Source organism: Leuresthes tenuis, unplaced genomic scaffold, assembly GCF_036924035.1.
Source record: "Leuresthes tenuis unplaced genomic scaffold, fLeuTen1.0.hap1 SCAF_13, whole genome shotgun sequence".
In the NCBI taxonomy this organism is placed as follows: domain Eukaryota; kingdom Metazoa; phylum Chordata; class Actinopteri; order Atheriniformes; family Atherinopsidae; genus Leuresthes; species Leuresthes tenuis.
The window spans coordinates 34,372,499-34,387,391 of NW_027325367.1; the positions used below are offsets into that span (position 1 = coordinate 34,372,499).

The following is a 14,893-nucleotide window of genomic DNA, read 5'->3' on the forward strand; positions in this document are numbered from 1 at the left end:
TCTCGTGGTGGCAATACATGTGGTGCCAAGTGAAATGCCTTCCAAAGTGCTTTGATAAAAGCAAACAAGTGTAAGATAGTTGAATATGAGATGACAGCATGTATTGAAGGCTGGTGTAAGAGCTGCTGGTCTTGAGTGATTTGTAAGGGAGGTGACTGTTTGCAAGAGGGAACTTGGCTGATGGTGGGTGAATTAGATTATACTTGGTGGGAGGCATGTGATAAAAGTCCTAGCTCTCCCCGTCGGGGAATCGAACCCCGATCTTCCGCGTGACAGGCGGAGATACTGACCATTATACTAACGAGGAATTTCGATGGGACAGATACTGTCGTCATTTGAAAAGACTACCGTAGCCAATGAGCGAAATAAGAGTTTTGTGTCCCATTTGAGGTGCCTTTTAAAGGAATGTTTTGAATCACGCAAAGCAATTGAGAAGAAACTAGGCATGATCTTCAGCATGCAAGTGGTGAAAAGGGCTCAACAAGAATCTCATTGTACAGGAATGTGTTTCTAACATGCACTGTATATATGACAATAAACGCTTGAATCTTGAATCTTGGTGGCAACACCCAGAAATTCTGCCTTGTGGTAGATGTAGGACACTCCGCATCATCAAAACAATAAAAAGTAGAATGTTTGCTCCAGAAGAAGCTAGACTTTTTTTTTCCCTTTGCAGTGTTGATAAGTTGTAAATAGATTCTACTTTGGACACTTATGCAGATTTTTCAAACCCCCGGTACCGTATCATAGGACAACAGGACAGGGCTTTTGACCGAAGCAAACTGGATTCATATCAGGCTATTTGAAGGGGGGCTATTCACATTTAGGCCTAAGATGGGTGAGAATATCAAAACAGTATTCTAAGTACCACATCAGACTATAATGGTGATAACACACCTATTGAAATTTCAACTTCTGCAGTCTCAGCTATTATGTAAGTAATGGGTGAGAATGCTCAGCAATTTGGAGGTGAGATGGGCATCATCATGCCTATTGAAATTTCAACTTCTGGAGGCTGATCAGCTATTATGTAAGTAATGGGTGAGAATGCTTAGGAATTTGGAGGTGAGATGGGCATCATCATGCCTCTTGAAATTTCAAATTCTGGAGGCTCATCAGCTATTATGTAAGCAGAGGTGAGAATGCTGATCATTGATGACAGTGCTACTCTTCCTGCTCTTGTTTTCTTCTCCATTTTCCTCGTTGTGGAGTCGTTAGCGGTAACCTTCCCGTAGCAGCGACACCTCTGTGACTGAAAAGACTGCAACGACTGGCGCATCGACTCCAGCCACAATATATGGTCGGAACGACAGCGTGAAGTCATCAACAACGCTCGCTCGAGCCATCACGGCAACAACGCTTGGCCTTTAAAGTGCTGCGTTAAGACTGCAGTTTCCCTTGGAGGCGGGGTTCAAATTCCACTTCTGACATTGCAAACTTCTCCAACAGAATGATTTTTACTGGCAAGGCAACCCAAGTTCACTCCTTGCTTGGCTATGCTACGTTGTATTGCTAAACTGGCACTGTATCGTCTAGTTTAAAGATTATTGCGGCCATTTTACATCTGAAGAGTTCTTGCTTCCAAATGCTTTTTGATAAAGCTTATAGTTAGGGATGGCTCAGGTAATCCTGAAACATCCCCTGTTGCCCAAGCTGCTATAGGCTTAGACTGCTGGGGGACCTCATCTGTCACACCTTTCCTCACTTTGCTCTCTTTTTCCCCCTGTTTAATTTTTCAAATGATTTTATGTACACGTGACATTATTGTGGTTATTAAACAACTTAAACAACAGCCAAGACCCATGAACACCACGTAGACCCACATATTCACTCCAATGATCCCTGGGCCCGCCGACAATAAGTGCAAGTCTTTTTTTTGCGGTCAGGATGGCCGAGCGGTCTAAGGCGCTGCGTTCAGGTCGCAGTCTCCCCTGGAGGCGTGGGTTCAAATCCCACTTCTGACAAAGCAACCTTCTCCAAGAGAATGGTTTTCACTGGCAAAGGCAACCCAACTTCACTCCTTGCTTGGCTAGCGCTATATCATCTAGTTTACAGCAACATTCTTTGTGCCGTCATGTTACTCTGAAGTCTTATGACCGCTCTGAATCGCAGGGAAGGGGCTTTGTGCATGAGAATCCTTTGTCCACAACTCAAGTTATTGTTACATATTAACATTTTGGCATGTACTCAACACCACCGTAAAACCTCCTGTTTTTCAGTCATTTTTGTGGAAAAATCGTCTGAAAACAAAACACTGGTCGTGACAAAAGACCTCGACAGATCGTCCCTGGTATGCAAAGTCATTGTTGGCTTTGGACAAGACAAGAATGAAACCACAGGATTTCTGTTGTTGGACAAAGTACTTGGAAGTGAGCTTTATGGAAGAGTGGTATGAAGGAGAGGTTAGGGGGAAGTCCTTGTTGGCTTTGGACAAGACAAGAATGAAACAACAGGTCTTCTGTTGTTGGACAAGGTACTTGGAAGTGAGCTTTATGGAAGAGTCTTATGAAGGAGAGGTTAGGGGGAAGATAGAGGTCCCTGCAGGCCAGGCTTCTCGTGGTGGCAATACATGTGGTGCCAAGTGAAATGCCTTCCAAAGTGCTTTGATAAAAGCAAACAAGTGTAAGATAGTTGAATATGAGATGACAGCATGTATTGAAGGCTGGTGTAAGAGCTGCTGGTCTTGAGTGATTTGTAAGGGAGGTGACTGTTTGCAAGAGGGAACTTGGCTGATGGTGGGTGAATTAGATTATACTTGGTGGGAGGCATGTGATAAAAGTCCTAGCTCTCCCCGTCGGGGAATCGAACCCCGATCTTCCGCGTGACAGGCGGAGATACTGACCATTATACTAACGAGGAATTTCGATGGGACAGATACAGTCGTCATTTGAAAAGACTACCGTAGCCAATGAGCGAAATAAGAGTTTTGTGTCCCATTTGAGGTGCCTTTTAAAGGAATGTTTTGAATCACGCAAAGCAATTGAGAAGAAACTAGGCATGATCTTCAGCATGCAAGTGGTGAAAAGGGCTCAACAAGAATCTCATTGTACAGGAATGTGTTTCTAACATGCACTGTATATATGACAATAAACGCTTGAATCTTGAATCTTGGTGGCAACACCCAGAAATTCTGCCTTGTGGTAGATGTAGGACACTCCGCATCATCAAAACAATAAAAAGTAGAATGTTTGCTCCAGAAGAAGCTAGACTTTTTTTTTCCCTTTGCAGTGTTGATAAGTTGTAAATAGATTCTACTTTGGACACTTATGCAGATTTTTCAAACCCCCGGTACCGTATCATAGGACAACAGGACAGGGCTTTTGACCGAAGCAAACTGGATTCATATCAGGCTATTTGAAGGGGGGCTATTCACATTTAGGCCTAAGATGGGTGAGAATATCAAAACAGTATTCTAAGTACCACATCAGACTATAATGGTGATAACACACCTATTGAAATTTCAACTTCTGCAGTCTCAGCTATTATGTAAGTAATGGGTGAGAATGCTCAGCAATTTGGAGGTGAGATGGGCATCATCATGCCTATTGAAATTTCAACTTCTGGAGGCTGATCAGCTATTATGTAAGTAATGGGTGAGAATGCTTAGGAATTTGGAGGTGAGATGGGCATCATCATGCCTCTTGAAATTTCAAATTCTGGAGGCTCATCAGCTATTATGTAAGCAGAGGTGAGAATGCTGATCATTGATGACAGTGCTACTCTTCCTGCTCTTGTTTTCTTCTCCATTTTCCTCGTTGTGGAGTCGTTAGCGGTAACCTTCCCGTAGCAGCGACACCTCTGTGACTGAAAAGACTGCAACGACTGGCGCATCGACTCCAGCCACAATATATGGTCGGAACGACAGCGTGAAGTCATCAACAACGCTCGCTCGAGCCATCACGGCAACGACGCTTGGCCTTTAAAGTGCTGCGTTAAGACCGCAGTTTCCCTTGGAGGCGGGGTTCAAATTCCACTTCTGACATTGCAAACTTCTCCAACAGAATGATTTTTACTGGCAAGGCTACCCAAGTTCACTCCTTGCTTGACTATGCTACGTTGTATTGCTAAACTGGCACTGTATCGTCTAGTTTAAAGATTATTGCGGCCATTTTACATCTGAAGAGTTCTTGCTTCCAAATGCTTTTTGATAAAGCTTATAGTTAGGGATGGCTCAGGTAATCCTGAAACATCTCATGTTGCCCAAGCTGCTATAGGCTTAGACTGCTGGGGGACCTCATCTGTCACACCTTTCCTCACTTTGCTCTCTTTTTCCCCCTGTTTAATTTTTCAAATGATTTTATGTACACGTGACATTATTGTGGTTATTAAACAACTTAAACAACAGCCAAGACCCATGAACACCACGTAGACCCACATATTCACTCCAATGATCCCTGGGCCCGCCGACAATAAGTGCAAGTCTTTTTTTTGCGGTCAGGATGGCCGAGCGGTCTAAGGCGCTGCGTTCAGGTCGCAGTCTCCCCTGGAGGCGTGGGTTCAAATCCCACTTCTGACAAAGCAACCTTCTCCAAGAGAATGGTTTTCACTGGCAAAGGCAACCCAACTTCACTCCTTGCTTGGCTAGCGCTATATCATCTAGTTTACAGCAACATTCTTTGTGCCGTCATGTTACTCTGAAGTCTTATGACCGCTCTGAATCGCAGGGAAGGGGCTTTGTGCATGAGAATCCTTTGTCCACAACTCAAGTTATTGTTACATATTAACATTTTGGCATGTACTCAACACCACCGTAAAACCTCCTGTTTTTCAGTCATTTTTGTGGAAAAATCGTCTGAAAACAAAACACTGGTCGTGACAAAAGACCTCGACAGATCGTCCCTGGTATGCAAAGTCATTGTTGGCTTCGGACAAGACAAGAATGAAACCACAGGATTTCTGTTGTTGGACAAAGTACTTGGAAGTGAGCTTTATGGAAGAGTGGTATGAAGGAGAGGTTAGGGGGAAGTCCTTGTTGGCTTTGGACAAGACAAGAATGAAACAACAGGTCTTCTGTTGTTGGACAAGGTACTTGGAAGTGAGCTTTATGGAAGAGTCTTATGAAGGAGAGGTTAGGGGGAAGATAGAGGTCCCTGCAGGCCAGGCTTCTCGTGGTGGCAATACATGTGGTGCCAAGTGAAATGCCTTCCAAAGTGCTTTGATAAAAGCAAACAAGTGTAAGATAGTTGAATATGAGATGACAGCATGTATTGAAGGCTGGTGTAAGAGCTGCTGGTCTTGAGTGATTTGTAAGGGAGGTGACTGTTTGCAAGAGGGAACTTGGCTGATGGTGGGTGAATTAGATTATACTTGGTGGGAGGCATGTGATAAAAGTCCTAGCTCTCCCCGTCGGGGAATCGAACCCCGATCTTCCGCGTGACAGGCGGAGATACTGACCATTATACTAACGAGGAATTTCGATGGGACAGATACAGTCGTCATTTGAAAAGACTACCGTAGCCAATGAGCGAAATAAGAGTTTTGTGTCCCATTTGAGGTGCCTTTTAAAGGAATGTTTTGAATCACGCAAAGCAATTGAGAAGAAACTAGGCATGATCTTCAGCATGCAAGTGGTGAAAAGGGCTCAACAAGAATCTCATTGTACAGGAATGTGTTTCTAACATGCACTGTATATATGACAATAAACGCTTGAATCTTGAATCTTGGTGGCAACACCCAGAAATTCTGCCTTGTGGTAGATGTAGGACACTCCGCATCATCAAAACAATAAAAAGTAGAATGTTTGCTCCAGAAGAAGCTAGACTTTTTTTTTCCCTTTGCAGTGTTGATAAGTTGTAAATAGATTCTACTTTGGACACTTATGCAGATTTTTCAAACCCCCGGTACCGTATCATAGGACAACAGGACAGGGCTTTTGACCGAAGCAAACTGGATTCATATCAGGCTATTTGAAGGGGGGCTATTCACATTTAGGCCTAAGATGGGTGAGAATATCAAAACAGTATTCTAAGTACCACATCAGACTATAATGGTGATAACACACCTATTGAAATTTCAACTTCTGCAGTCTCAGCTATTATGTAAGTAATGGGTGAGAATGCTCAGCAATTTGGAGGTGAGATGGGCATCATCATGCCTATTGAAATTTCAACTTCTGGAGGCTGATCAGCTATTATGTAAGTAATGGGTGAGAATGCTTAGGAATTTGGAGGTGAGATGGGCATCATCATGCCTCTTGAAATTTCAAATTCTGGAGGCTCATCAGCTATTATGTAAGCAGAGGTGAGAATGCTGATCATTGATGACAGTGCTACTCTTCCTGCTCTTGTTTTCTTCTCCATTTTCCTCGTTGTGGAGTCGTTAGCGGTAACCTTCCCGTAGCAGCGACACCTCTGTGACTGAAAAGACTGCAACGACTGGCGCATCGACTCCAGCCACAATATATGGTCGGAACGACAGCGTGAAGTCATCAACAACGCTCGCTCGAGCCATCACGGCAACGACGCTTGGCCTTTAAAGTGCTGCGTTAAGACTGCAGTTTCCCTTGGAGGCGGGGTTCAAATTCCACTTCTGACATTGCAAACTTCTCCAACAGAATGATTTTTACTGGCAAGGCAACCCAAGTTCACTCCTTGCTTGGCTATGCTACGTTGTATTGCTAAACTGGCACTGTATCGTCTAGTTTAAAGATTATTGCGGCCATTTTACATCTGAAGAGTTCTTGCTTCCAAATGCTTTTTGATAAAGCTTATAGTTAGGGATGGCTCAGGTAATCCTGAAACATCCCATGTTGCCCAAGCTGCTATAGGCTTAGACTGCTGGGGGACCTCATCTGTCACACCTTTCCTCACTTTGCTCTCTTTTTCCCCCTGTTTAATTTTTCAAATGATTTTATGTACACGTGACATTATTGTGGTTATTAAACAACTTAAACAACAGCCAAGACCCATGAACACCACGTAGACCCACATATTCACTCCAATGATCCCTGGGCCCGCCGACAATAAGTGCAAGTCTTTTTTTTGCGGTCAGGATGGCCGAGCGGTCTAAGGCGCTGCGTTCAGGTCGCAGTCTCCCCTGGAGGCGTGGGTTCAAATCCCACTTCTGACAAAGCAACCTTCTCCAAGAGAATGGTTTTCACTGGCAAAGGCAACCCAACTTCACTCCTTGCTTGGCTAGCGCTATATCATCTAGTTTACAGCAACATTCTTTGTGCCGTCATGTTACTCTGAAGTCTTATGACCGCTCTGAATCGCAGGGAAGGGGCTTTGTGCATGAGAATCCTTTGTCCACAACTCAAGTTATTGTTACATATTAACATTTTGGCATGTACTCAACACCACCGTAAAACCTCCTGTTTTTCAGTCATTTTTGTGGAAAAATCGTCTGAAAACAAAACACTGGTCGTGACAAAAGACCTCGACAGATCGTCCCTGGTATGCAAAGTCATTGTTGGCTTCGGACAAGACAAGAATGAAACCACAGGATTTCTGTTGTTGGACAAAGTACTTGGAAGTGAGCTTTATGGAAGAGTGGTATGAAGGAGAGGTTAGGGGGAAGTCCTTGTTGGCTTTGGACAAGACAAGAATGAAACAACAGGTCTTCTGTTGTTGGACAAGGTACTTGGAAGTGAGCTTTATGGAAGAGTCTTATGAAGGAGAGGTTAGGGGGAAGATAGAGGTCCCTGCAGGCCAGGCTTCTCGTGGTGGCAATACATGTGGTGCCAAGTGAAATGCCTTCCAAAGTGCTTTGATAAAAGCAAACAAGTGTAAGATAGTTGAATATGAGATGACAGCATGTATTGAAGGCTGGTGTAAGAGCTGCTGGTCTTGAGTGATTTGTAAGGGAGGTGACTGTTTGCAAGAGGGAACTTGGCTGATGGTGGGTGAATTAGATTATACTTGGTGGGAGGCATGTGATAAAAGTCCTAGCTCTCCCCGTCGGGGAATCGAACCCCGATCTTCCGCGTGACAGGCGGAGATACTGACCATTATACTAACGAGGAATTTCGATGGGACAGATACAGTCGTCATTTGAAAAGACTACCGTAGCCAATGAGCGAAATAAGAGTTTTGTGTCCCATTTGAGGTGCCTTTTAAAGGAATGTTTTGAATCACGCAAAGCAATTGAGAAGAAACTAGGCATGATCTTCAGCATGCAAGTGGTGAAAAGGGCTCAACAAGAATCTCATTGTACAGGAATGTGTTTCTAACATGCACTGTATATATGACAATAAACGCTTGAATCTTGAATCTTGGTGGCAACACCCAGAAATTCTGCCTTGTGGTAGATGTAGGACACTCCGCATCATCAAAACAATAAAAAGTAGAATGTTTGCTCCAGAAGAAGCTAGACTTTTTTTTTCCCTTTGCAGTGTTGATAAGTTGTAAATAGATTCTACTTTGGACACTTATGCAGATTTTTCAAACCCCCGGTACCGTATCATAGGACAACAGGACAGGGCTTTTGACCGAAGCAAACTGGATTCATATCAGGCTATTTGAAGGGGGGCTATTCACATTTAGGCCTAAGATGGGTGAGAATATCAAAACAGTATTCTAAGTACCACATCAGACTATAATGGTGATAACACACCTATTGAAATTTCAACTTCTGCAGTCTCAGCTATTATGTAAGTAATGGGTGAGAATGCTCAGCAATTTGGAGGTGAGATGGGCATCATCATGCCTATTGAAATTTCAACTTCTGGAGGCTGATCAGCTATTATGTAAGTAATGGGTGAGAATGCTTAGGAATTTGGAGGTGAGATGGGCATCATCATGCCTCTTGAAATTTCAAATTCTGGAGGCTCATCAGCTATTATGTAAGCAGAGGTGAGAATGCTGATCATTGATGACAGTGCTACTCTTCCTGCTCTTGTTTTCTTCTCCATTTTCCTCGTTGTGGAGTCGTTAGCGGTAACCTTCCCGTAGCAGCGACACCTCTGTGACTGAAAAGACTGCAACGACTGGCGCATCGACTCCAGCCACAATATATGGTCGGAACGACAGCGTGAAGTCATCAACAACGCTCGCTCGAGCCATCACGGCAACGACGCTTGGCCTTTAAAGTGCTGCGTTAAGACTGCAGTTTCCCTTGGAGGCGGGGTTCAAATTCCACTTCTGACATTGCAAACTTCTCCAACAGAATGATTTTTACTGGCAAGGCAACCCAAGTTCACTCCTTGCTTGGCTATGCTACGTTGTATTGCTAAACTGGCACTGTATCGTCTAGTTTAAAGATTATTGCGGCCATTTTACATCTGAAGAGTTCTTGCTTCCAAATGCTTTTTGATAAAGCTTATAGTTAGGGATGGCTCAGGTAATCCTGAAACATCCCATGTTGCCCAAGCTGCTATAGGCTTAGACTGCTGGGGGACCTCATCTGTCACACCTTTCCTCACTTTGCTCTCTTTTTCCCCCTGTTTAATTTTTCAAATGATTTTATGTACACGTGACATTATTGTGGTTATTAAACAACTTAAACAACAGCCAAGACCCATGAACACCACGTAGACCCACATATTCACTCCAATGATCCCTGGGCCCGCCGACAATAAGTGCAAGTCTTTTTTTTGCGGTCAGGATGGCCGAGCGGTCTAAGGCGCTGCGTTCAGGTCGCAGTCTCCCCTGGAGGCGTGGGTTCAAATCCCACTTCTGACAAAGCAACCTTCTCCAAGAGAATGGTTTTCACTGGCAAAGGCAACCCAACTTCACTCCTTGCTTGGCTAGCGCTATATCATCTAGTTTACAGCAACATTCTTTGTGCCGTCATGTTACTCTGAAGTCTTATGACCGCTCTGAATCGCAGGGAAGGGGCTTTGTGCATGAGAATCCTTTGTCCACAACTCAAGTTATTGTTACATATTAATATTTTGGCATGTACTCAACACCACCGTAAAACCTCCTGTTTTTCAGTCATTTTTGTGGAAAAATCGTCTGAAAACAAAACACTGGTCGTGACAAAAGACCTCGACAGATCGTCCCTGGTATGCAAAGTCATTGTTGGCTTTGGACAAGACAAGAATGAAACAACAGGTCTTCTGTTGTTGGACAAGGTACTTGGAAGTGAGCTTTATGGAAGAGTCTTATGAAGGAGAGGTTAGGGGGAAGATAGAGGTCCCTGCAGGCCAGGCTTCTCGTGGTGGCAATACATGTGGTGCCAAGTGAAATGCCTTCCAAAGTGCTTTGATAAAAGCAAACAAGTGTAAGATAGTTGAATATGAGATGACAGCATGTATTGAAGGCTGGTGTAAGAGCTGCTGGTCTTGAGTGATTTGTAAGGGAGGTGACTGTTTGCAAGAGGGAACTTGGCTGATGGTGGGTGAATTAGATTATACTTGGTGGGAGGCATGTGATAAAAGTCCTAGCTCTCCCCGTCGGGGAATCGAACCCCGATCTTCCGCGTGACAGGCGGAGATACTGACCATTATACTAACGAGGAATTTCGATGGGACAGATACAGTCGTCATTTGAAAAGACTACCGTAGCCAATGAGCGAAATAAGAGTTTTGTGTCCCATTTGAGGTGCCTTTTAAAGGAATGTTTTGAATCACGCAAAGCAATTGAGAAGAAACTAGGCATGATCTTCAGCATGCAAGTGGTGAAAAGGGCTCAACAAGAATCTCATTGTACAGGAATGTGTTTCTAACATGCACTGTATATATGACAATAAACGCTTGAATCTTGAATCTTGGTGGCAACACCCAGAAATTCTGCCTTGTGGTAGATGTAGGACACTCCGCATCATCAAAACAATAAAAAGTAGAATGTTTGCTCCAGAAGAAGCTAGACTTTTTTTTTCCCTTTGCAGTGTTGATAAGTTGTAAATAGATTCTACTTTGGACACTTATGCAGATTTTTCAAACCCCCGGTACCGTATCATAGGACAACAGGACAGGGCTTTTGACCGAAGCAAACTGGATTCATATCAGGCTATTTGAAGGGGGGCTATTCACATTTAGGCCTAAGATGGGTGAGAATATCAAAACAGTATTCTAAGTACCACATCAGACTATAATGGTGATAACACACCTATTGAAATTTCAACTTCTGCAGTCTCAGCTATTATGTAAGTAATGGGTGAGAATGCTCAGCAATTTGGAGGTGAGATGGGCATCATCATGCCTATTGAAATTTCAACTTCTGGAGGCTGATCAGCTATTATGTAAGTAATGGGTGAGAATGCTTAGGAATTTGGAGGTGAGATGGGCATCATCATGCCTCTTGAAATTTCAAATTCTGGAGGCTCATCAGCTATTATGTAAGCAGAGGTGAGAATGCTGATCATTGATGACAGTGCTACTCTTCCTGCTCTTGTTTTCTTCTCCATTTTCCTCGTTGTGGAGTCGTTAGCGGTAACCTTCCCGTAGCAGCGACACCTCTGTGACTGAAAAGACTGCAACGACTGGCGCATCGACTCCAGCCACAATATATGGTCGGAACGACAGCGTGAAGTCATCAACAACGCTCGCTCGAGCCATCACGGCAACGACGCTTGGCCTTTAAAGTGCTGCGTTAAGACTGCAGTTTCCCTTGGAGGCGGGGTTCAAATTCCACTTCTGACATTGCAAACTTCTCCAACAGAATGATTTTTACTGGCAAGGCAACCCAAGTTCACTCCTTGCTTGGCTATGCTACGTTGTATTGCTAAACTGGCACTGTATCGTCTAGTTTAAAGATTATTGCGGCCATTTTACATCTGAAGAGTTCTTGCTTCCAAATGCTTTTTGATAAAGCTTATAGTTAGGGATGGCTCAGGTAATCCTGAAACATCCCATGTTGCCCAAGCTGCTATAGGCTTAGACTGCTGGGGGACCTCATCTGTCACACCTTTCCTCACTTTGCTCTCTTTTTCCCCCTGTTTAATTTTTCAAATGATTTTATGTACACGTGACATTATTGTGGTTATTAAACAACTTAAACAACAGCCAAGACCCATGAACACCACGTAGACCCACATATTCACTCCAATGATCCCTGGGCCCGCCGACAATAAGTGCAAGTCTTTTTTTTGCGGTCAGGATGGCCGAGCGGTCTAAGGCGCTGCGTTCAGGTCGCAGTCTCCCCTGGAGGCGTGGGTTCAAATCCCACTTCTGACAAAGCAACCTTCTCCAAGAGAATGGTTTTCACTGGCAAAGGCAACCCAACTTCACTCCTTGCTTGGCTAGCGCTATATCATCTAGTTTACAGCAACATTCTTTGTGCCGTCATGTTACTCTGAAGTCTTATGACCGCTCTGAATCGCAGGGAAGGGGCTTTGTGCATGAGAATCCTTTGTCCACAACTCAAGTTATTGTTACATATTAACATTTTGGCATGTACTCAACACCACCGTAAAACCTCCTGTTTTTCAGTCATTTTTGTGGAAAAATCGTCTGAAAACAAAACACTGGTCGTGACAAAAGACCTCGACAGATCGTCCCTGGTATGCAAAGTCATTGTTGGCTTCGGACAAGACAAGAATGAAACCACAGGATTTCTGTTGTTGGACAAAGTACTTGGAAGTGAGCTTTATGGAAGAGTGGTATGAAGGAGAGGTTAGGGGGAAGTCCTTGTTGGCTTTGGACAAGACAAGAATGAAACAACAGGTCTTCTGTTGTTGGACAAGGTACTTGGAAGTGAGCTTTATGGAAGAGTCTTATGAAGGAGAGGTTAGGGGGAAGATAGAGGTCCCTGCAGGCCAGGCTTCTCGTGGTGGCAATACATGTGGTGCCAAGTGAAATGCCTTCCAAAGTGCTTTGATAAAAGCAAACAAGTGTAAGATAGTTGAATATGAGATGACAGCATGTATTGAAGGCTGGTGTAAGAGCTGCTGGTCTTGAGTGATTTGTAAGGGAGGTGACTGTTTGCAAGAGGGAACTTGGCTGATGGTGGGTGAATTAGATTATACTTGGTGGGAGGCATGTGATAAAAGTCCTAGCTCTCCCCGTCGGGGAATCGAACCCCGATCTTCCGCGTGACAGGCGGAGATACTGACCATTATACTAACGAGGAATTTCGATGGGACAGATACAGTCGTCATTTGAAAAGACTACCGTAGCCAATGAGCGAAATAAGAGTTTTGTGTCCCATTTGAGGTGCCTTTTAAAGGAATGTTTTGAATCACGCAAAGCAATTGAGAAGAAACTAGGCATGATCTTCAGCATGCAAGTGGTGAAAAGGGCTCAACAAGAATCTCATTGTACAGGAATGTGTTTCTAACATGCACTGTATATATGACAATAAACGCTTGAATCTTGAATCTTGGTGGCAACACCCAGAAATTCTGCCTTGTGGTAGATGTAGGACACTCCGCATCATCAAAACAATAAAAAGTAGAATGTTTGCTCCAGAAGAAGCTAGACTTTTTTTTTCCCTTTGCAGTGTTGATAAGTTGTAAATAGATTCTACTTTGGACACTTATGCAGATTTTTCAAACCCCCGGTACCGTATCATAGGACAACAGGACAGGGCTTTTGACCGAAGCAAACTGGATTCATATCAGGCTATTTGAAGGGGGGCTATTCACATTTAGGCCTAAGATGGGTGAGAATATCAAAACAGTATTCTAAGTACCACATCAGACTATAATGGTGATAACACACCTATTGAAATTTCAACTTCTGCAGTCTCAGCTATTATGTAAGTAATGGGTGAGAATGCTCAGCAATTTGGAGGTGAGATGGGCATCATCATGCCTATTGAAATTTCAACTTCTGGAGGCTGATCAGCTATTATGTAAGTAATGGGTGAGAATGCTTAGGAATTTGGAGGTGAGATGGGCATCATCATGCCTCTTGAAATTTCAAATTCTGGAGGCTCATCAGCTATTATGTAAGCAGAGGTGAGAATGCTGATCATTGATGACAGTGCTACTCTTCCTGCTCTTGTTTTCTTCTCCATTTTCCTCGTTGTGGAGTCGTTAGCGGTAACCTTCCCGTAGCAGCGACACCTCTGTGACTGAAAAGACTGCAACGACTGGCGCATCGACTCCAGCCACAATATATGGTCGGAACGACAGCGTGAAGTCATCAACAACGCTCGCTCGAGCCATCACGGCAACGACGCTTGGCCTTTAAAGTGCTGCGTTAAGACTGCAGTTTCCCTTGGAGGCGGGGTTCAAATTCCACTTCTGACATTGCAAACTTCTCCAACAGAATGATTTTTACTGGCAAGGCAACCCAAGTTCACTCCTTGCTTGGCTATGCTACGTTGTATTGCTAAACTGGCACTGTATCGTCTAGTTTAAAGATTATTGCGGCCATTTTACATCTGAAGAGTTCTTGCTTCCAAATGCTTTTTGATAAAGCTTATAGTTAGGGATGGCTCAGGTAATCCTGAAACATCCCATGTTGCCCAAGCTGCTATAGGCTTAGACTGCTGGGGGACCTCATCTGTCACACCTTTCCTCACTTTGCTCTCTTTTTCCCCCTGTTTAATTTTTCAAATGATTTTATGTACACGTGACATTATTGTGGTTATTAAACAACTTAAACAACAGCCAAGACCCATGAACACCACGTAGACCCACATATTCACTCCAATGATCCCTGGGCCCGCCGACAATAAGTGCAAGTCTTTTTTTTGCGGTCAGGATGGCCGAGCGGTCTAAGGCGCTGCGTTCAGGTCGCAGTCTCCCCTGGAGGCGTGGGTTCAAATCCCACTTCTGACAAAGCAACCTTCTCCAAGAGAATGGTTTTCACTGGCAAAGGCAACCCAACTTCACTCCTTGCTTGGCTAGCGCTATATCATCTAGTTTACAGCAACATTCTTTGTGCCGTCATGTTACTCTGAAGTCTTATGACCGCTCTGAATCGCAGGGAAGGGGCTTTGTGCATGAGAATCCTTTGTCCACAACTCAAGTTATTGTTACATATTAATATTTTGGCATGTACTCAACACCACCGTAAAACCTCCTGTTTTTCAGTCATTTTTGTGGAAAAATCGTCTGAAAA

The 14,893-nt window shown here is 43.8% G+C and overlaps 12 non-coding genes across 12 annotated transcripts; 6 read left to right on the plus strand and 6 right to left on the minus strand.

Moving 5' to 3' along the window:
- Positions 1 to 235: 235 nt before the first annotated feature.
- Positions 236 to 307, minus strand: trnad-guc (transfer RNA aspartic acid (anticodon GUC)). The gene has a single exon. It is a non-coding gene; the product is annotated as a tRNA-Asp (tRNA).
- A 1,574-nt stretch (positions 308 to 1,881) lies between these two features.
- On the plus strand, positions 1,882 to 1,964 carry trnal-cag (transfer RNA leucine (anticodon CAG)). Its single transcript has one exon. It is a non-coding gene; the product is annotated as a tRNA-Leu (tRNA).
- Positions 1,965 to 2,787: 823 nt separating this feature from the next.
- trnad-guc (transfer RNA aspartic acid (anticodon GUC)) lies at positions 2,788 to 2,859 on the minus strand. Its single transcript has one exon. It is a non-coding gene; the product is annotated as a tRNA-Asp (tRNA).
- A 1,574-nt stretch (positions 2,860 to 4,433) lies between these two features.
- On the plus strand, positions 4,434 to 4,516 carry trnal-cag (transfer RNA leucine (anticodon CAG)). The gene has a single exon. It is a non-coding gene; the product is annotated as a tRNA-Leu (tRNA).
- Positions 4,517 to 5,339: 823 nt separating this feature from the next.
- On the minus strand, positions 5,340 to 5,411 carry trnad-guc (transfer RNA aspartic acid (anticodon GUC)). Its single transcript has one exon. It is a non-coding gene; the product is annotated as a tRNA-Asp (tRNA).
- A 1,574-nt stretch (positions 5,412 to 6,985) lies between these two features.
- Positions 6,986 to 7,068, plus strand: trnal-cag (transfer RNA leucine (anticodon CAG)). Its single transcript has one exon. It is a non-coding gene; the product is annotated as a tRNA-Leu (tRNA).
- Positions 7,069 to 7,891: 823 nt separating this feature from the next.
- Positions 7,892 to 7,963, minus strand: trnad-guc (transfer RNA aspartic acid (anticodon GUC)). The gene has a single exon. It is a non-coding gene; the product is annotated as a tRNA-Asp (tRNA).
- A 1,574-nt stretch (positions 7,964 to 9,537) lies between these two features.
- trnal-cag (transfer RNA leucine (anticodon CAG)) lies at positions 9,538 to 9,620 on the plus strand. Its single transcript has one exon. It is a non-coding gene; the product is annotated as a tRNA-Leu (tRNA).
- A 709-nt stretch (positions 9,621 to 10,329) lies between these two features.
- Positions 10,330 to 10,401, minus strand: trnad-guc (transfer RNA aspartic acid (anticodon GUC)). The gene has a single exon. It is a non-coding gene; the product is annotated as a tRNA-Asp (tRNA).
- A 1,574-nt stretch (positions 10,402 to 11,975) lies between these two features.
- On the plus strand, positions 11,976 to 12,058 carry trnal-cag (transfer RNA leucine (anticodon CAG)). Its single transcript has one exon. It is a non-coding gene; the product is annotated as a tRNA-Leu (tRNA).
- An 823-nt stretch (positions 12,059 to 12,881) lies between these two features.
- Positions 12,882 to 12,953, minus strand: trnad-guc (transfer RNA aspartic acid (anticodon GUC)). Its single transcript has one exon. It is a non-coding gene; the product is annotated as a tRNA-Asp (tRNA).
- A 1,574-nt stretch (positions 12,954 to 14,527) lies between these two features.
- Positions 14,528 to 14,610, plus strand: trnal-cag (transfer RNA leucine (anticodon CAG)). Its single transcript has one exon. It is a non-coding gene; the product is annotated as a tRNA-Leu (tRNA).
- The last annotated feature ends 283 nt before the right edge of the window (positions 14,611 to 14,893 follow it).